The sequence below is a fragment of the Cupressus sempervirens genome, chromosome 10 (assembly GCF_028749045.1).
Source record: "Cupressus sempervirens isolate cs-2001-9-10 chromosome 10, ASM2874904v1, whole genome shotgun sequence".
NCBI classification, from domain to species: domain Eukaryota; kingdom Viridiplantae; phylum Streptophyta; class Pinopsida; order Cupressales; family Cupressaceae; genus Cupressus; species Cupressus sempervirens.
Window position 1 is genome coordinate 183906415 of NC_143127.1, and position 23060 is coordinate 183929474.

General features: G+C 33.3%; 1 pseudogene; it reads left to right on the forward strand.

Annotated features, from left to right (window-relative positions):
* The window catches only part of LOC149533246 (G-type lectin S-receptor-like serine/threonine-protein kinase LECRK4), a 151648-nt pseudogene extending 130335 nt beyond the window's left edge, over positions 1 to 21313 (forward strand).
* The last annotated feature ends 1747 nt before the right edge of the window (positions 21314 to 23060 follow it).

The window sequence follows — 23060 nt, forward strand, 5'->3', positions numbered from 1 at the left end:
AATTGGCTTAACTTATCAACCCCCTCATTCTTGGGAATAAGGGCTAGAAGATCAAGTTTGATTATATCCCAAAATTCTTGAAAAAACTCTATTGGGAAATCATCTGACCGTAGCGCTTTCCATTTCTTTATATTAAACACAACCCCTTCAAGCTCTTCCAGTGAGATATCTCTCATGAGTTGCTAATTCAAATCTTTAGATACAAGAAAGAATCTGCACTTCCTTAGGAGACCCCCCCTGTGAATCCTCTTGAAAGAGAGATTCAAAGTACTAAACCGCTTCCCTAGACATATTTGAAAAGGAAGAAAGATGATCTCCCCTATCATTCACCAATCCAGAGATAGAGTTACCATGGTGCCTGGCTTTCACAAAGTTGGTGAAGAAAGATGTGTTTTTGTCCCTCTCTTGAAGCTATTCAATACGTTCCTTCTATTTCCAATACAATTCCTCTCATAGCTCCCAATCTTCTAATAGTTTGTTAGCCTAAGCCTCATCTTGAAGCAATTCAACTATTAGCCCTTCCTCCCTTATCCTTCTCATGACACCATCCAAATCTGCTTGAGCCAAAGCCTTTTCATAGAAGATATTCCCAAAATGTAAACGATTCCACTATTTGAGATCAAATTTAACATATTGAAGTAGCTTAGCAAAGACATAAATTGAGGTTTTGTAAGCTGGTCTACCTTTCTTCCACCACTCAGAGACCAAGTCCTACAAAGATGAGTCCCATAACCACATAATCTAGAACCTAAAAGAAGGTTTCTGAAGCATCTAAGATGACTTCATAAAGAATTTAATAGGCCAATGATCTAAACCTCTCCAATCAAGGATTTCAGAGTAAGAAGTCCACATTCCTCCAATCCAGTAACAAGAGACTAAAAATCGATCTAACCTTTCTACAACATAAAAATCTCCAACCCGATGATTTTTCTAGGTAAACTAACCATTGTTAGGTTTGACATCCACAAGATTCAAGGCATTGATATTATCTCAAAAAATAGTGCAGAAGGATCCAACCTCCTAGTTCCTCTGTGCTTCTCAGCTAACTCACAAATAGCATTGAAATCTCCAGCCAAAATCCAAGGATGAAAAGTCAACATGCTATGGATCAACCTGATGTGAGACCACAAAACTTGTTTACCTTGAAGATATGTAGGAGCATAAATATTGGAAAATAATATGACGTCCCCTATCTCTAGGCAAGTAGCAATCATAGACATAGAGGCTTTAGAGGAAATCCATCAAAGAGGCTAGATTTTTTGAGGATTCCATAAGCATGCCAGCCCCCCCGAAGCTCCTAGAGCTCCAATGCACTGACACTCCCCATTGCTCCAAAACCTAGGCATCAAACCTTGCATACTCTCAATAGATAACTTAGTTTCCTGTAAAAATACAACATCAGGACCTTGCCTTCTAATTAACTCAAGAATAGCTTTTTTTCTAGGGCCACTGTTCAAGCCTCGTACATTCTAGGATATAACAATCATTTCAAGGGGCTTGAAAAAATAGAATCCAGAGGTTTGACTACCCCTGACTCCAAAAAATTTTCACCAGCCAATTTAATCTTTTCCATATCCTTTTACTTGCCAGGTTTAACAAATTTCTCTGCCCCCCCCTTCTTGATATCTTTTTGCAAAATGCCCAATTTGGGAGGAGGCTTAGGCTTTGCTACCAAATCTGATCCACTATTCTACCCAATAGATGGGGAATCAACTCCAACTGTAGAAACAATGGCCAAGGGTTCCTACACCTCAAAAATCCCCTTTTTTTGATCTACTACCATTGCCAACAATCCTCCCCCAGTGGATCCATAGAGGAATTAAGAACAAGATCCTCTTGGGTTAAGTCCACCAGCCCTTGATCCAAATTGACCAAACTTGGGTTAACTTCCTATTGGCTAAGCTCATCCAAAATCTCAAATCTATTGAAGGTATTATCCTCTTGCCTTTCTTTAAATGACCTCTTTTGACCCCTATTCCTATTGTGAGCCCTAATCGGAGCAAATCCATTAGAAGTACCTACCTCATCATGAGAAATATGCTTTCATTTATCTATCTTAGGAGGGTTTCTCACAGGTTGTGAAGGCTAGGATTCCCGAGGCATGTTTCTCGGGCATCACCTCTGCAAATGACCATATTCTCAACACAATCGACAGTGAAAAGGAAAAGTTTCATAGTATAAATGTTGCACCCAAGAATAAGAACCCACACACATCTCTATTGCATTTGGTAAAGGCCTACTTAGGTCAATTTCAACACAAATGCATGTGAAAGGCATTACCATTTTACCCAAGGTCTGGGATGAAGTCCCGACATGATTTCCAAGCACTGAGGCCAAAAGGTGTAGCACATCCTCTCAAAAGCATTCTACTAGAAATATCGGCAAGTGAACCCACACTGGGACACAATTTGGAAGCTCCTCTATGGGATTGAAACCATCATGCCATGGCTTAATAAACAACCTGACCTTATTATGAAAATAAGGGCCTCCCTCAAATACCTAGTTGCGATCTTCTATGCAATTAAAAGTAACCATGAAATAGCTATTTGCCAACAAAATTATCTCTGTTTCCCCTTCCAGCTCCCAAGTCCTTCGAGCCCAAACCTCCAAAAATTGCAAAGAGACTCTCATCCCCAAAATCTTACAGTATAAGGAGTATTGTGAATAATACTCCACATCTTCAACAATCATTTCAACTGGAATAACTAGCTTCAGATTCTCTTCACACCTCTCAAGGCATACATTAGTCTTTGTAATCCTTGAGGTATTCGATACCCCAAAATTAGTAGTACCATATTTTGAAACAAACAGATTGTTGTCAAAGGTCTTCATCCCTTGATTTGAAACCTTAGGGCCTATAGCCACCTGAAAATCCAATTGGGAGCTTCTCCTAGCCATCTCACCCTTGGCATCCTCCATTCTTACAAAGAAAGAATGGGGAAAGGTCCTTCACCCACCCTAAATCCACCCGCACTAGCAATCCACCCAAACAATGCAAAGGAGAGCAGACCAATGCCTTGGCCCAACAGATCACCATGCCACAGACTGACCTTTCTACACACAGCATGAAATAGGAAAAAACCAACATGCACGAAACTCCACCCGCACCAAAATGAATGGTCGACCATTGGAAATCTGGCCCAATCCACGACCCGATAGCAGATCCACCCACTTCAAAACCTGCCACCACAAATCACCCACCTCCACAGTGCAAGAAGAGACCAAACAGAGCTAGGGCATAGGTGCCCTAGCTCGAGAAGCATCTTAGATGCCCATCGCATGCCATTCCTCACCTTTTAATTTATTAATTTTCAAATAATAAAAAATACAAACAATAATATAATATAGTTTAACCCAATATTTTATTACTCGTTTATATTTATATACAATAATATTATCTTTGTTTTATGTAAGAGAAGGATTTCAACCATAATTGTATAATAAGTTGTATATAGTTTACATTTCATTCAAAATTGGTAATCTGAAAATCTACACTTGGACTAATCTCAGAGAACTTAGAGCATGAAACTAAATGAAGCTAACTACATACTACACATTTTGTATTTTGACAAGATCTTTGTGCCTTCTATATACCAAAATTTCAACTAAATTTGAGCACTAGCTACTAGTGATATAAAATATAGAGATAGACTGTCTAGAGAAAGACATACTACAAAATAAGTAATATAAAGATAGTGGGAAACCTAAATATTTGTAATTCAAACCTCTTGGTGGAAGGCATGCTACTATTATATCACCTTTGAATTCATCGTTAAGGCTATAGCTCTTGTGTATTTCTAATCAAAATACTAGAGAATGACTTGTTGAAAATTTGTTTAGTGCCCTCCTTAGGATTTGTGACAAGGGATTAACTGCCTCCTATGTACTATAAGTTGAGTGATTGTATCAGACATTGATAGATTAGTCTTTTGGTACAATAACAACCCCACTCTCACAAGTGATACTAGAGATTGGTCACAGATTTAAATCCTTAGACCCTCAGGTAACGCTGAGGGAGAGATTGTTGGAAATTATTTCAATGCTCATCTCAAGATTCCTAAAAGGGCTCAATAGCCTCCTCTATACTATATTTTGAGTGGTTGTATCAAGCATTTATAGATTAGTCTTTTGGTGCAATGAAAACCCCACTCTAATGTGATTGCCTTCCTTTTTCTAAATTTCTTCAAGTTAGTGCATGTGAAGGTAAGGTCATAGAAATCATTGACTATAATAGAGAATGCAATCTGTTAGTGATGTTTCAAACAAAACCTAACAATTGATTTCCCCTATTTAAACAAGAATTTTGAATATAACAAGGTTATTTAACATTTAATTAAAGCTATATGGAGGCAATAGTTTTTTTAAATGATTAAATAATTTATACTTCTGTCAAGGTTTCCAATTGCCTTGGCTATCAATCTAACTCTATCTATATTTGATAACCAATATATCCTTTTAATTTTTACATTTGACTTTACAATTGATTGATTTTCAAATAATCATTACCAAAATAATAATGTAATAGAATTCAAAAAAATATTTTATTACTCATTTACATTCATATATAATGATATTATCTTTATTTTATGTAAGAGAAGGATTTCAACCATAAGTATATAATAAGTTGTACATAGAGATTACATTTCATTCAAAATTGGTTATCTGAAAACCTACACTTGGACTATTCTTAGAGAACTTAAAGCATGAAACTAAATGAAGCTGACTACATACTACACCTTTTGTATTTTTGACAAGATCTTTGTGCCTTCTATATACCAAAATTTGAACTAAATTTGAGCACAAGCTACTAGTGATATAAATTATAGAGATGGACTACCTAGAGAAATACACACTAAAAAATAAGTAATATAAAGATAGTGGGCAAACAAAATATTTGTAATTCAAACCTCCTGACGATAGGCATCCTACTATTATACCACCTTTGAATTCATCTTTAAGGTCTATAGCACTTGCATATTCCTAATCAAAATACTAGAGAATGACTTGTTGGAAATTTGTTCAACGGTCCCCTCAAGATTCATGACAAGGGCATAACCACCTCATTTATACTATAAGTTGAATGGTTGTATCAGACATTAACAGATCAGTTTTTTTGTACAACAACAACCCGACTCTAATAAGTGATACCAGAGCTTGGTCACAAGTTTGAATCCTTAGACCCTTAGGTAATGTCGAGGGAGAGATTTTTGGAAAAAAATTCAATGCTCATCTTAGGATTCTTGAAAGTGGCTTAATAGCCTCCTCTATACTATAAGTTGAGTGGTTGTATTAAGCATTTATAGATTAGTCTTTTGGTATAATGTAAACTCCACTCTAACATGGTTGTCTTCCTTTTGCTAAATTTCTTCAAGTTAAGGCATATGAAGGTAACGTCATATAAATCATTGAGATTCAAATGTGATGAGATCCAATAGCTAGAGGAATTGAAGTAGGCTTCTAACCATTCGTGACTAGGGTCAATGATGATACCATAACATAGTAGGAAGTGAATATTTTATTCCATTTCTGGCCAAATTTTATCAAAATGAACCTAATCTCCAATCCTCATTGTGGGTCTCCAACATCTCTTCTTATAAAACAAACTACCAACATGGGATTTAATGTATTCTTCTAGTTAAGGAATATCTGCATTCTAATTAATGTTAAGAACTAGTTGATGAAGCCTTTTCATCCAAATTCCATAAAAAATATTGGTATAGATATGAAATATATCCCAATATGAAATCTTAGCCCTAATAAGAAAAGTTATAAGAGTTTCGATGACATTGCTATTGGTTATCTAGGTAAACTCATAATCAAAGTAGTTTTCACCCAAATCTCTCTCAAGAACTAATCTAGTGAGGTTGTCAACATTCCTAAGAATCTTACTCCACCTCTTGAGGTTTGATAGAACCTCTAAAAGACATATTTCTATCTTCCATCTCATGATAAGGGATCACATTTGATTCCATGGGGACATAAATAAGGGCACAACATATAGAAATATGTAATTAAGGAAACACCATGAACACATAGGAAGAGACCAGAGAGTAAAATTTGCATAGCTAGATAAAGGAGGGGAAGCGGGATCTCAAAAAATATAGAAAGAGCTAGCAAAGATGAGTGAAAAAAATGAGAGCTTGAAAAAAGATAATGATGAAACATGGCTACAATATGAGAGAAGAGAGAACCTGAATACTAGACAATTATTGAGGGAAGGTTGAACACATAATAAAAATAAGAGGGCCAAACAAACAAACCCAAATAGGGAGAAAGGAAAACACAAGAAATATAAAAACTATAAATGAACAAAAGCTAGGAGGGATGAGGAATAAAGAAAATTAAAAAGAAAAAATAAATTAAGGGAGACCAAGCTATAACCAAGGACTAAACAAATAAGGGGGAAAAAAAGAAAAGAAAATGGTAGCATGAAAAAAGTGAGAATCACAAGCTACTGAGTTTATACTATAACTAAAGTCTTCTAATAGGATTTGTAGAACTAAGGGGATCTAGGTCCTAAAGAGTTGAATGGTTTTAAAGTGTTATATAATTGAGAAGGTGATAATATTAAATAAAACATTCTAAGATTATTTTCCCATAAACACCTTTGTTGGCTTCACAATAGATGTGAGTAATGGAGGTTTCTTCAAATTCATCTAATAATGTTAATGCATACTCAAGTTTGGAGTTTAAAACTATGGATTTGGAGTACTTATTTTCCTAAGTGCATTCAATATTATTTGTGAATCTCCTTCAATAACTAACTTTCTGATGCCCATTTCAAGGATAAGACTTAATCCTTCTATTAAGGCCTATAGTTTTGCTAAATTATTAGATATTACCCCTAATGGATTAACTCTTATAATGATGAAATTTCTTTATCGGTACAAATTCTATGCCCTAGATCTTATTGGTTGGGGTTACCTCTAGGAGCCCCATCAAAGTTTAGCTTTGCCCAACCTCCTTGAGGTGATATCCATCTGCATGCTACTTAGGCCACTTCGTTTGATTTTGGGTAATTCATCTAAGGGTTAGTTAAATAAACTATGCTAGTTATTGCGCATTTTAGAATCTCATTCTAAAAAGGATCCTTCTTCATTGTATGAGTTTCTAAGATTATTGTAGGCTACTTGTACAATACATCTAATTTATTTAGAAATGGGTGGATTTTTAATCTTTTAGTTTTAAAAATTCTTCCATTACTTTCTTTTTGTAATCCCCATAATAGAATAGATGGGGAGATTTTCTAAAGATTGTTGCAAACCATAGAGTTCCAATTTTTAGGCTTGCCTTTGAAAAAATCCAAAAGGTTATCAAGTAGTGTTGTTTTCCAATCCAGTTTTTGGCATAACCAATACCAACATTGCTGAGAAAAAGTACATTTAAATAATAAGTGATAGATATGTTTTTATAGAGGGAGCACCTAGATGGTCCCTCAAAACCCGTTTTGGTAAATTGATCCACAATTGAGATTCTCTTCTAAAGGGCCAACCAGAGAAAGATACAAAATTTTGGGAAACGAATTGAATTCCAACACTTGAGTTAAGGCGGACACTAATCTTATCCCATTTTGAGGCTTCCCAAATTAGCTTACCCTCTCTTTCCTTATGATTGAAAAACCTTTTTCCTATAAATTGTTCAAACATACACCTTTCTACATTTGAAAGGGGAGCATCTTCCATGGATTTCTACTAACAACATTTGTACTAAAGGTCATCCAATTTAAATTTATAATATTTGACTCTTGTCCCCCAAGAAATTTTTAGGATATCTTTAATGTTAGCTAGTAGGTTAAATCTATCTGAGGGAGGGAGTCCATCTCAAGAATTTTCCCAAAATAATGCCTCCTTGCCTAATCCAATGTTCCAACTAAGATTATGTGTTATAAGAGGGAAACAATTCATCATAAAGTTCCAAATTTTGGATCAATTTGGAGGATTCCTTGTTTGAAAGAAGGAGAAGGGATTAATGCTCTTAAAATATTTATGAAATAAGGCTTTAGCTTATTCGCTTTCACTTTCTTGGTATATTCTCCATATTAATTTAGCTCCTAAAACCTTTATTTTCTAACTCAAAATTTTGATTCCTAATCCTCAAAGTTTGTTTTTCTACAAATCTGATCCCATTTAATTAAGGCTTGTTTCTTCTTTTCTATTGTACCTTTCCAAAAAAGGTTTCTTAGTTTTTTGTATAGCTTACTTTTAAATCCTTTAGGAAGTGAAATGTGGGTATAGTAGTTAATACTTCCTTTATCATAGTGGATTTACCATTTTCCTTTCCAACTCTCACTTTTTTTTGTCTATTTTGTTTGTGATTGGATTCTAAGAATCTATTACGAATACCATTTTTTTATTGGATACAAATGTATCTACAAGGAAATGATCCTTTTCTATATCCTATTAAATTACAAATGTTATTTTCTAATTTATGGGGTGTATTAAGAAATAATTTTTTTGATCAGGCTATGTTTCCTTTTTGTCCTAAAGCTTCCATGTAGGTTTTATTTACTTATTTGAAGTTTTGGGCCTTTTCCAAAGTGCTTTACCTTGGAAGGATTGTATCTTCTATGAATTGTTGATGAGTAATACTCAGAATTCCCTTAGTGATTAGGATTCCTTTAAAATTTCTAGTTAATTATGGAATTTAATATCTTTAACAAAGACTTTCGCCAAGATTATTAAAAGAAAAGATGAGATTGGGTTCACTTTCCTAATACCTCTTGATATATTGAATAAACCTTCACAGGTCTCATTAATAAGTAAGGATGTTTTACATGTTGAGATACATTTTTATATTAAATTAATCCATTGATATGAGAACCCAAATACTTCAAAGTTTGAACCACGATGTGTAATGCCTACCCCTACTTGACTTTTATGATTTGTTGTGATCAAATTCTTTTAGGCTAGTTTTCTAATTTCATTTTATTTTTAGCAATGTTGGGTTACCAGAATTGATTAATTGTATTTCATATTCAATTAATATATGTGTTGAGTTACTTTAGTACTAGGTATTTTAGTTATTTCATGATTGTTTCAATGATGATATATATGTTCATTTAGTGACTTTTAGTTATTTAATGATGTTAGTTAGACTAATGATTTTTTATGTGATTTTTATGGATACTTACCCCATACTTGTATGTGTATGATGTGCGTGTATGTTTTCTTTATGTTTGATGTTTCTAATGTGGTTGAGGAAGGGAGTTGTAGTCACCTACTAGTCAAGATCTACACAATGCACCACTTCCTACCATTGCCTATTTAGTTTAGAATATTGTCTTTGTACATGCATGGATTTTATAGGTACCAAGTATCAACTTTCCTAAATTGCCAGGATCAGCATACCCTATTGTAGTATTTCAATGGTATAAATGGGGAGATAACTCTTGAGTCCAAATCCTAACCTAAGCCAATTGTCCTAGAAAATAGGACAAGTATCTAAGTTAGTTTCACCTTTTCAAATTCATCAAGTGACATGAATTCATGATTTTAACCCTAGAATTGATATTGTCCTTTGTCTTCAGTTTAGTTGTCATTTTCTGTTTTGTGGGTCTATGATGTTTTTCTATTTTAATTAAATCAAATTAAAAGATAATTTAATGAAAATTTTATAAAGAAAATTTAATATTTAATTAATTGATAAATTAATAAAATCAAAGAATTAAATTTAAAAAATTTAATTAAAGTTATAATTTTAATAAATTTATATTTATTTAATTTATTAATTATTATTTAAGAGTTTTATTTTAATAAAACATTAAATAATAATATTAGTTGAGTAATAAATATTATTTGATTAAAAAGAAAATATTAAAATATGTGAATATTTGAATAATTAAAAACTAATTAAATTTATGCTTTAAATAAAAAGTCTAAAATCAGAAGTATAAAATTAGAGGTCTAAAATTAGAGGTCTAAATTTGGAAGTCTAAATTTATAAAATTTGTTAAAGAAAGATTAGAATATGATGTTATTTAATTACATTATTAAATATGTACTTCACTTTAAAATATTTATTTTAAAAGTCTAATTTAAGGAGTTGAATAAAAATAGAATTAAAAGATTAAAAGATTAAAGATTTAGTATTGTTTTATTATGATTGTTTAATTAACAATTATTAGATTAGAGTTGCATTTAAAAAATGAGCTTTAATATTCTTATTAATTTAAATACTAAGCTATGCTTTAAATAGTGCTTGTACTAATTAATAAAGTGGAGGAAAATAAAATATAAAAGAATATTTTAATTAAAAAGTTCTTTAAATGTGCATGAAAAAATTAAATTTAAAAGACTATATTAAAGTTCTATTTTTGACATATTTATATTTATTTAATTTAACGATAATTATTTAGGGGTTTATTTTAATACTAAAATCTAAATAATGTTATTAATTGAGTTAATAAATATATTAGTAAAAAAATGTCTCGTAAATTTATTTAAATAAAAGAATGAAAATTTAAAGATAAAGTTATGGTTCTAATTATGGCGTAGTTATATTTATTTAATTTAATGATAATTATTTAGAAGTTTTATTTTAATAATAAATTCTAAATAATGTTATTAATTAAATTAATAAATAGATTATTAAAAATTCTTCAAAAATTAATAAGGGAGAGAAAGCTTTAATTTAATAAAGTTTATTTTAATTAAATTGATAAAGTGTGTGCATGAAAATTAAAATATAATAATTAAAGATAAAGACTTTTCACATGATTTATTGATCAAAGCACTTATTTGGGAGGGGGAAAAAAACTCTTTATTAAAGAAATTAGAGCTCATTTCTAGACACACAGGTTTGGAAGAACCAATTTTTGAAAAGAGGGTTTTTGAAGGAAAAGGAAGATTCTTGCATGTTTGTGCATTTATTGTTTTAGAATAAGATCCAAGTAGGATATTGTGGGTTTATGTAGTAGTTGCTCGTTCATCAAATTCCTATCTTCTCCATGTTTGTTGTGTTTCTATTTTCAAAATTTCTCTAGGTTGAAACCCTTATCTGAGAAAATTGATTTCCATTATAGAATTGTTTGTGATTTAATCTAAAAACCTTTAGTAAATATTGAACTTTAAGGTTTTCAAAACCTAATGAATTATGAAATTCACTTTTGTATGCACTTTTTTTATGATGTGTGATTTTACTATTGGGTGTTGGGTTGACTTAGCTTTGACCAATCACGATGTTTACCAGAGGCTTGGGAGTTTTGTTTGTGGTCACGATGATGCATTATATACAATCTTTTATACTCAACCATGGTAATGTGTCTTGTATGCTCTATGAGGTGTTTTGATCTATTGATTATTGTTGCTTTCCAATGCTCTTGTGTGAAATTGAGATGATGGTGTGACCTATTTGACATAACCTTTGAGTCTTCGATCAGTTGCATATGGATTTCTTTCCAGTCACTTGTATAGGATTGAGGTGTTTGTATAATTTTTGGGATCAATCTTATTAGAATGATCATTTTGGTGGAATCCATGATTATGATCAGTGATTTTTGGTACTTATTAGTTGCTTGTTTAAGAATTGATGTATGATATGTGGTCTTTTGAGATATTTTGATTTTACTAAGCTTAGGATAGGTTATTGGTATGTCATGTTGGGAAGTGGCTTGCAATGGAGGCTGAGGCCCTAAAGAGGCTAATGGGTAACTCATTGTAGGTTGTTTAATAAGTGATAACATTTCATTAAATGGGTTTAAAATGAATTAATAAGATATTGGTACTATAGAAAGTCACTAGGGGGGTGGAAGATTAAAAGACTAGCCAAGTAACCTTAGAGCTGACTCATTAGTATGCCTTGTCAGTATAAAAGGATACTAGTGCCACATAGAGTCACTAGGGGGGTAGAGGATTGAAAGACTAGCTGGATAACCCTAGAGTTGGTTCATGTAATGACACTTTCCCACATGCATAATAGATTTCCTATTTTTTTATATTGCCTCTAGGATTAGTTGATACTTGTGTCTTACTGTCTTGGTACCCTTTTAGATAGTTTTCTTTAGGTGATTCCTTGAACCTAGATGTTGGTTTTTGACTCTTGAGTTTGTTATCCTATTTGGGACTTGAGTTTATCTCCTCAGTGTGGTGGGAGTGGGTCTTTTTAGGTTCCATGAGGTCAGGTGGTAGTGCTTTCCCTTATACCATTGAGATTCAACTATCAGATGCCATTGCTAAATGTGTTTGTGTAGATGTTCCTTTCTATCTATTCCTGTATTTATATGATGGATGGTTAGACTTAGTGCATTGTATTTGATTTCATAGATCTTACAAGATGATGCAATTTATTTACTGATGTATATTATTTTAGCCTTTCATACCCTATGACCTATACAATGGATGACTGTGCATTCTATTTATTGCCAAGTGGCATCATATACAATTGTATATTATTTAAATAGAATTTGTACTTGTAGTTATTATTTAGTATAGATGTGTTATATATTGGATTTAATATTAATTAAATTTAAATGTGATTCAATGTCATGGGATCTTTAAGGAACGCAATATGTTTATGTGTTGCTTGTGTATGAATGTATATTATTGCTTTTACTATATTTATATCTGTTGTTAAGTTATTATCTTTATCTTTAAAAAAAAGTTTGGAAAACCTAGTAAAATTTTAGGCTAACTTCTTTTGTGTCACATGGTGGGGCATTACATGATGAAGTGTTAGTTTGCATTTTAGTAGCTTTGACATGGTGCGTTGGAGAATAGTCTATGTTGGTTTGAGCTTGGGGTTCACTATATCTGGATATGACTATAGCACACTTCCAGTCATATGTAGTGTGTGAAAAATCTGATTGACCTCCATAAGAGGCATTATTTTTGATAGTGTGGTCTATTCTTGCAGAGTATGCATTATCTTATTAATCAAATATGGATTCTATGAGTGTCTCATGTCATATGCTATTTTCATGTGAATTATAGAGGTAAATGAGGAAGATGACATTGAGGGTATTGGAGCTAGAATGTTGCTAGGACTGTAGGAAATCATATTAGAAACTCTCTATAGGTTCATTCCAATATTATTTTGTGCAGAAATTGGCACAAGTTCTTTTTATGATATTTCTTGTGTATGCAAAGCTGGGAATGTTTTCTCATTGAAAACATTGTCCTTGCTTTGAATAACCTTCTCCTCCACTAGATCCCAAATTCTAAACCCAAATCAGTCCTCCTTGTGACCAACAAAAATTTCCTTTTGTGATTTGAAATCCAACTTGGTTCTGTTTTCTTTGGGCACATGCACATAGGCTTCACATCCAAAGACCCAAAGATGAGAGTATGAAACTCTTCTTCCTTGCCATTCCTCTTCCTGAATTCTGAAATTCAACCTTGAAGAAGGACTTTGATTAATTAGATACACTATTGTATTACATAATTCAGCCCAAAAATCTTTTCCCAAATGTACATTTGAAATCATACATCGAGCTTTCTCAAATATAGTCCTATTGAGCCTTTCTGCTACACCATTTTCTTGATAGGTCTAGGGAACAAATTTCACCCTTAGAATACCATTATCTACACAAGAGCTATCAGACTCCAGCAAATAAAACTCACCTCCATTATCTATTTTCAAACATTTAATCTTGTGGCCTCTTTGGTTTTCAACAAGAGCTTTGAAAACTTTGAATTGAGAAAAGACTTCATATTTATTAGTCATCATATATATATATATATATATATATATATATATATATATATATATATATATATATATATATATATATATATATATATATATATATATATATATATATATATATATATATATATATATATATATATATATATATATATATATTGAATTTTTCCTAGTACAATCATTAAGGAAACTAACCAAAAAATCTGCACCTCCTAAATAACTTACCTCAGTAGCACCAAAGACATCCAAGTGCATAGGTTCCTATGGACTCATCTTTATGTGATGCCCATCTTTCAAGAAGTTGACTTTCTTTTTCTTTCTGTAAAGACAATTTTCACAAAACTTGAAGTTTACTAATTGGGGATCTAGTACTTGATCCCTTTTGAGAATTACCTTAAGGTCTTTCTTCCTCATGTGGCCTAATCTTTGATGCCAAAGTGTGACATCATCATCCATGACTTCTAGAACAACACCTACTTTGGTAGGCTTTTCAAAGAGATAAAGGTCCTACCAACTTTATTTCCATTGGCAATGATCCTTGAACCCTTGGTGACTTTCCAAGTATCCGGATGAAACAATGGATTATATACTTATGCAACAAGCTAACTAACATAAATCAAATTTCATCTCAATGTGGGGACATGATGAACATCCTTTAACAACCATTGGCCTCTATCTCCCAATTGTAAAATAATGTAACCATTGCACCAACTATTTCACAAGATTTATTGTCTCCAAGAAATACTTCTTCAAATTTTCATTCATGGTAATTTTTGAAGCAATCCATACATGAAGTAGCATGAAAGGAGGTTCCTAAATCTATCACCCTAGAATTTAATTTTGTGTCACTTGTATTAAGAATTAAAACAATTTCATCTTTCTCATAGGTTGTATTTGCTTCAATATTCCTTACTTTTTCTTGTGATTTCTTGTAATCCTGACAATTTTTCTTTGAGTGGCCAAGCTTACCACAAAACCAACACTCTCCATTCCTACATCTTGACTTTGATTGATTAGGTGATCTAGCTTTCCTTTTATTGTAATGATTGTTACCTCTATGATGTGTAAGGAAACTTGGCAACAAAGAATATAACCATTTCCACATAACCCATAATAGATTTGAAATAAATACGGAATTAAAATCCACATGCAAGAGAATAGACAACATACTCACAAAATGTGACACAAGATATACCCTGGGAAACCCTCATTGAGGGAAAATCCTAGCCTCCAAAAGCATCCATCACCATGTATTATTCAGCAAAAAATACCATTGCCATACAACCATGGAAGCCTTCATGGCCATAGCCACAACCGAGCAAACTATGTGAACAAGCATGAATCCACACATCCCATGCCATGCTTTCAACCTTCACAAATGCTCCCTTGGCTAACCTATCAAGCCTTGTCCTGCTCGACTCTTGCCTTTTGTCTTCTTCTTGTCTCTCTCTTTCTACAACAACTACCCTTGTGGCTGCTAATATAGTAGCAAGTCCCACAAAACCACCAAGTGGTATTACATAAACTATGTGCTAAAACTATGTGCTACCTAACCCACTGACCCCACATTTAATATTGGGCATTTAATTCTTTTCCCCAATATTAAATAATTACATAAAATATTATCACAATGTTACAATACAACTCATCAAGAATATTCCATGGGAATCTTTACATGTTGCACGTCCATCTAGGTACAACATTACATAATAAAATAAAATAATAAAATATAACAATATTATGCAATGTGTGCAACACCCATTATCTCAACAATCTCCCACTTGTTGTATACATTGCATAGGGTCAATCCGTAGCCACATAAATGAACAAGGGAACAATCCCTCCCAACACATCCACCATCATGGATCAAAATACACCAAGTGCTCCATCCTGGTACCCGCAACAAAATCAAAGTATCCAGCATCTCAAACATGAATGATCTCACCTCCTATTATGCCACTCCCATTGGACATACATAGAAGCCATCCAAAGAGAAAACCACCCAACCTGTCGCATTAGAAGATCATAAAATCCTATACCAACTGAAATTCCAAGCACAAATAACCTGATCCAAAGGTAATCACATGTATCCATAGTTGTCAAAATATCCATAGCTGAAATAGCACCCACAACAAGTGCCAAACCCATCCAACTATCCATACCTCAAAGGTATAACAAGTGAATCTCATATCACCGACATATCCAATCTGCAACCTGCAATCACAAGCCTCAAGAGCAATACCTGCCACATATATACCAAGAAGCTCCCACTGCAAAAGATAATGTCAAATCTATAACCAATCCACTCACCACATCTCAAAGAAGTGAATCCATGTAGTATCAAGGACATCCACAATACATAATCCAATATCTTGCAAGAACAACTCTCATAACAAGTCTCCAATAGTCTCCCAAATTCTCCACAACTAATAGAGGAAAGAGATAAAGGAATAACCATGTCATCTCTCACATGACATACATGAGCACAAACCAGTGATCACAATCTCCAACCAATCTCAAATCCAATGTAGTCAAAACTGAACATCTAGGAAGATAACCAAGACTAGAGAAACCATGCAAATCATAACCTGTGTCATGTCCTTCTACACACACCTCTAGATGTAAACTGTGCAAGTATGATCTCCTCCATAAAACCCCAACAAGAAGCCTCAACAACACCCAAACCGTACCATATAACTAATTATGGATGTAAGCCTCTCACAAGAAGATCAAAATCAATAAACCATTCCTAAACCAAGGAATAACCATTCCTAATCCAAGGAAAATGCCCAATATAAAACCATCTCCCAAACTCAACCAGCATAAAAACATATGCGCATGGAGATAACCAATGCTAAAACCATCTCTTAAATGAACCCTCCAGAACTAACTCATGTACCATAGCTCAAGATCCATATCCATGAAAGACAAGAATAAATATAATGCAACTGAGAGAAACAATGGGCTATACCTCTCAAGTAGCAAACCGCCGAGTAGACCAAGAGTGGGGAATGAGAATGCTCATCAAGATACCCAAGTCTCCAACCAAGACTCATCTAAGAAAAATCTCCTCTCAAGTCCATATCAGGTGACTGCCCCTCGGACTTCCTGCTGAAACCATCAACCATCCCAACAAATACTTCTCTAATCTAAGAGAAATCAGCATCACCACCGTCTCTAAGTATCCATGAGCACATGTAACCAATCAATCCATGCCAACTCCAAATGCAACATAGCAATATCATGAAGTATCCAACTTATGATCAGTGTACTCAATACCAAGAAACTAAACCAAGATCAATGTCAAAGTTCCAACCATGGCCTCAGGAACATAAACATGACAACATGATCTTACCATCTCAACTAAAGAGATAACATGCTCCATATGAACATACCATAATATGTCACAACTCTAAATGTGTATCAAGAGTATACCATGACATAATAATGAAACCATCCTCACATCAAGGATAACATGCCAAATAAAAGCATAAACCACACCTTTACCAAGAACCCTATAAGTCCTCAAGATGTAACCATCTCCATACACCATGAAGAAAACCATCTCCACATACCAGGAAGAACCATCTCCACATACCATGAAGATAACCAAGAACTCCATGAGTCCTCAAGATCTAACCATCTTCATACACCATGAAGATAACAAGTGCACCATGCAAATGTCAAAGACGCTTCTGCAACAATAGGATCTAAGACAAACGTCCAACATCTGCAAACACTCAATAAATATATCAATGCCAACAACTCCCACTCAACCGTGGTACCAAGTCACCTATGGCACCATAAAATCCATCCTCTCCAAACCAAGAAGATATAAACCAAACTAGGAACTAATCCTACACTGTCACCCCATCGCTGTCACAAGCTCCCACTAAACCATGTATCCGAGCTATCCATGACATCATGATGAAAAACCATCTTCTAACCATGAGAATCAACCAAGGCATCAAACCATCAAAGAACTCAAAGTGCACATCATGAGCTCCTCAAAAGAAACCAAATAACCATGTTCCTCAACCAAGAAGATATACCACCATAACTGAATCAAAAAATCCAAGCTAATAAACATCAAGGATGTACCTGTATAACCAATCATGTCATGCCAAAATCCATGACACCTTGATCACATCCATGAACCGAGCATCTGGCTCTCAAAGTATCCAACCTGTCAGCATAAAATAGTCAACCACAATCCTCCACCATGACTGTACCTGGTAACAACATCTCATCCCTTCTACATGAAGAAAATAGTAAATCATGTGACTTAGGGCATAGACAACCCAAATCCAAGCCACCAATCTGAATATGCATCAATAATGAAAGATCAATGGGCAAAGACAACCCATAACCAAGCTATAAATGCAACCTGTAAGTATAGACTGCTTACAACACTACACAACTTGTAGATCCAACAAGTCATCATGCATATCCAAACCAAACACTGATAACCATATCATCATGAGACCAAACTTGAGTATACAATGACATCAAAATCTTAAATCTCCAATGCCATAAACTCACAATGTTACCATAGTCAAAATATATACCATAAACTATTCAGATCAATATATCAACAAATAAATCATGGCAAACCTGCACCAAATCTGAACCATTGTGTAGAGCTCTCCAAGAGCTTTTCGTTGACTACTCGAAGTCCAAAATTTGACTCTGTATGCCCAAGTTATGCCCTAATCCGTGCTCAAAATAAATAACATCTGACTTTAGGGCTCTTAAAACCTAAAAAAATATCAAAATCATAGAACCAAACCTACACCATGTTGTAGTTCTCTGAATTACCTTTCCAACGCCTATAAGAACTTTGAAATCTGATATACTGAGAGAAAGTTATGGCCATTTTACTAAGATAGTCTTTTTACCATTTTTAGTACGATTTTTTCATTTTTAATTTTTTCAGTGACGAAAATTCCGATGGGATTAAATTTGACGGCCATCATGGGCTGAAACCAAAAAACTCTTTCATTTCCTCTGAACATGGCCAAACTAGGGCATATTATATATCAAATTTTATGGAAATGTCGACCCAGATCCAATGGTGAGGTCTATTTTTACCCAGGAGGTCATTTCTGCAAGCTACCCCCCAAAACCCTCATTTAAATGAAACATCCAAAAAAATCTTTTTGTCCAACAATTTCTCATGCTCAAATCTTTTAACATCCCATCATAATAGCAAACCCAAAACCCTCAGATCTGCAATAAATCATTCATATATCTTGCCCTTTTCTTTTATCCTCTCATGCATTCCCATGGATTCAATCTAGGGTTACAATAATAAAACCATAGCTCTGATACCACTTGTAAGGAAACTTGGCAACAAAGAATATAACCGTTTCCACATAACCCATAATAGATCTGAAATAAATACAGAATTAAAATCCACATGCAAGAGAATAGACAACATACCCACAAAATGTGACACAAGATATACCTTGGGAAACCCTCATTGAGGGAAAAACCCAGCCTCCAAAAGCATCCATCACCATGTATTATTCAGCAAAAAATACCATTGCCATACAACCATGGAAGCCTTCATGGCCATAGCCACAACCGAGAAAACTATGTGAACAAGCATGAATCCACACATCCCATGTCATGCTTTCAACCTTCACAAATGCTCCCTTGGCTAACCTGTCAAGCCTTGTCCCGCTCAACTCTTGCCTTTTGTCTTCTTCTTGTCTCTCTCTTTCTACAACAACTACCCTTGTGGCTGCTAATATAGTAGCAAGTCCCACAAAATCACCAAGTGGTATTACATAAACTATGTGCTAAAACCATGTGCTACCTAACCCACTGACCTCACATTTAATATTGGGCATTTAATTCTTTTCCCCAATATTAAATAATTATATAAAATATTATCACAATGTTACAATACAACTCATCAAGAATATTCCATGGAAATCTTTACATGTTGCACGTCCATCTAGGTACAACATTACATAATAAAATAAAATAATAAAATATAACAATATTATGCAATGTGTGCAACACCCATTATCGTAGGGCCCATTTACCGTTGCACCAAAAACCATGACTGTTAGTGAACATGGAACACCACATATTTTAACCACCTGTGGGCACGGGAGCGCGTCGCATCACCCAACATGATGGCTTCTTCCCCTTCGCTTGGTGTTGACCATGGTAAGAGCATAAATGGATGAGAATTATTTGTTACTCATTCTCATGTCTTCACTAAGTAAAGTGGCAAAAAATTCATAGACCAACTTTCTCTTTGTGGAGTTTGAAGTGCTTACTATTGTAACTATGGGATCCCAAGTGTTAGGTAAGAAACACAACAAGATGATGACTTTGGCTTCATCACCTTGAGTCATACCAATTGAAGTTTCTTGACATAATAAAGCATTCAAATCATTTATATGATTTGACATTTAAGTCCCTTCCTTCATTTTCAGCTGGTAGAGCTTCTTCATAATGAATTTTTTTTTGTAGCTGATGTCATCTCATACATGTTTTGAAGTTCATCCCAAATTTCTTTTGTTGTTTTTCATTCAAAATATTGAACAAGATATTTTGTGATAGTGAGAGAAAGATCAATGCCATCACTTTCTCAATAGCCTTTATCCAATCTTTATCCATCATTGAAGTTGGTTTCTTACTTTTCCCTTCAATTATAATTGATAGGTCTTGCTTGATCAACAAGAATCACATCTACACTTTCTACAGGCTAAAGTTTTTGCCTATGAATTTCTCTATTTTTGCATACTCCATTTTCCTGGAAGTTAAACATTGATTTCCAATCTGCACAACTTATGCTCTGATAGCAATTGAAAATTTTGAATATGAAAAGAGAACAACAAATATAAGTAGAATAGATTAGAAGAAAAAATAACACAATATCTAGATCCTATTTCACCACAATAGTTGCTATGTCTAGACCACAAAGTATTGTATTAAATGTATCATTGTATGTTTACAAATGAATAGGAGCAACATATAAATAAGATCCAATTAAATTACATATGAAAGGTCTCATAAAACCAAGAGACACATAATTAGAGGGAAAACAAATAATGACCATTGACTTTCAACATATCAACAAAGTCACCAATGGGACAATGTAGGGCATCCTGTATCTACACAAAGAATGCACAACAAAAATTGTGCACTATGATATAAAGCCCAAGAACATCTTGTTGGACAACAACATCAATCTAAAGATGCAAATTTTGGGTTGGTGTAATTGATGAAGGTGGAGTAGACACAAATGTTTATAGGAGGTTGGGGATCAAAGGGCTACATAGCGTCAAAGTGGCACAAAAACATGGCAATCACTATCAAAGTGGATGTCTACAACTTTGGTATGATGTTATTGTAAATCATTTATTCTAGGAAAACCATCAAGTTAGATGCCCCAAAAAAGAAATGTTTCTTTTTTTAGTGGGTTTATGATTGCTTGAAACACAACTTGCTTGAGAAATTAGTAGAGAAGCAGTGATCAGGGGCAACCATAATTGATTCCTATTAGCTAGAAAAAATGGTTTTGGTGGGTCTTCAGTTTATTCAAGAGAACCCATTATAGAGGCCATCAATAAAGAAGGTTGCTCAGATGTTGGAAGGAACAATTCAGATTGCACTACCACCTTCTCTACAATATTTCATTAGTTTATTCTGATTACTTATTAAACTATTTGCCCTGAGATATTTGAGCCCTCTCTCTTTCTTCTCAAAAGTAATAGCATTTGTGTCCATTCATCAACTATTGTACGTAGTAGTATTTGAGTATTGGATAAATAGGGTTTCTTAGCTCAGCGTGCAATTTTGATAGCTCTTCTTAACATCTATAATTTAATATTAATTTTGTCCTAGTTTTGAATATACTTTCTTCTTACATAACGGGATTTAGTTTATTTTCATCCCAAATTTCAAATAAAGATGTAATGTATTAAGTTATTGAGATAGTTATTTAAATTTATCATTAGATGGAATTTTGTAGTTGTATGTTCAATTATTAATTTATGAATTTAGACTTAAAAAAAATATTTAATATATTATAAATAGTTTTATAAAGTTAATAAAAGTTGATCATATTTATAGATAAAATTATAAAGTATAAAGATTGATTTTTTTGCTTGCAATACTTGAGCCCTCCCTCTTTCTTCTCAAAAGTAATATTAGAAGTGTCCATTCATCAACTATACAAGTAGTAGTAGAGTATGCGATAAATAGCTTTTCTTAACTACCATGTTCAACATGCTATTTTGCTAGCTCTTCTTAACATCAATAATTTAATATTAATTTTATCCCAATTTTGAATACGTTTTCTTCTTAAATTGGTGGATTTAGTTTATTTTCATCCCAATTTTCAAATAAAGATGTAATGTGTTAAGTTATTAAGATAGTTATTTAAATTTAGAATTAGATGGAATTTGCAGTTTTATGTTCAATTATTAATCCCTATCTTTTAAACTTAGAGACTAATGTTTTCATATCAATTAAAAACCATTAATCTTGCTTTCAAACTTCTTCAATCATAGAAAAAAACTCCTATGATTCATACTATTTTAATATTTCTAATTTCTATTTTATTCAAATTTCACTATTTTCCTATTCGTCTGCTTTGATTTTCCTGGTGGTTTTATTAGTCTTGTTTCTATTAAATAAAAATAATAATTAATGGCCAACCAAGAGTGACTATTTCAAAACTTAAAATAGTTCCAACCTTTTTCCTAATATCATATGTGAAGAGAAGCGTTGAGCACGTTTTGGATAGTTGACAACTTACATGCTTAAATATTTAGTATTGTTATTATTAATGTTAAATGTTGCATTAAACCCTACAATTGGATCGGGAGAGTGCAATGTTAAAGCAAGAATAAAATAATACAACTAGGTTCAATTCGTGTTTGCAGTTTCTAGAGAAAATTGTACAAATTTGTATACTTTTCAAGCTTTTAAATATTCAAAATAGACAGTGTAGATTTAATCTGTTCAAGTTTCACTATGGTGCTCTCTAAAAAGAGGGGCATTTCCATTTGTGAGAGTTGGAAGCTAAGAAATTGGTTTGCCAAAATCCTTCAAAGCCTCTCCTATTAAAACAATTAAACTCATTCATTGTATAGTATAGATTTTCCAATTCAACCTCTCTTTTCTTAAATTTTGTTTCCTACAAATTTTTTGGTTATAGAGGTAACTACATATTGATGTTATCTACAAATTAAGGAATTATTTAGGCATTATTGGCTTTAGTTTTCCATTATTAGGTTGTACAAATATTTCATTCTTTGTCAAATCTTCTACCATTGTTTGGACATAGGCTAACAAGAATTGCATTTTGTAGCAAGCCTCTCCAACCACCTATGCATTGCTAAGCATTCTTCATCTGAGGCTCGCACACCATGTAAAATTGTACATGTACAATA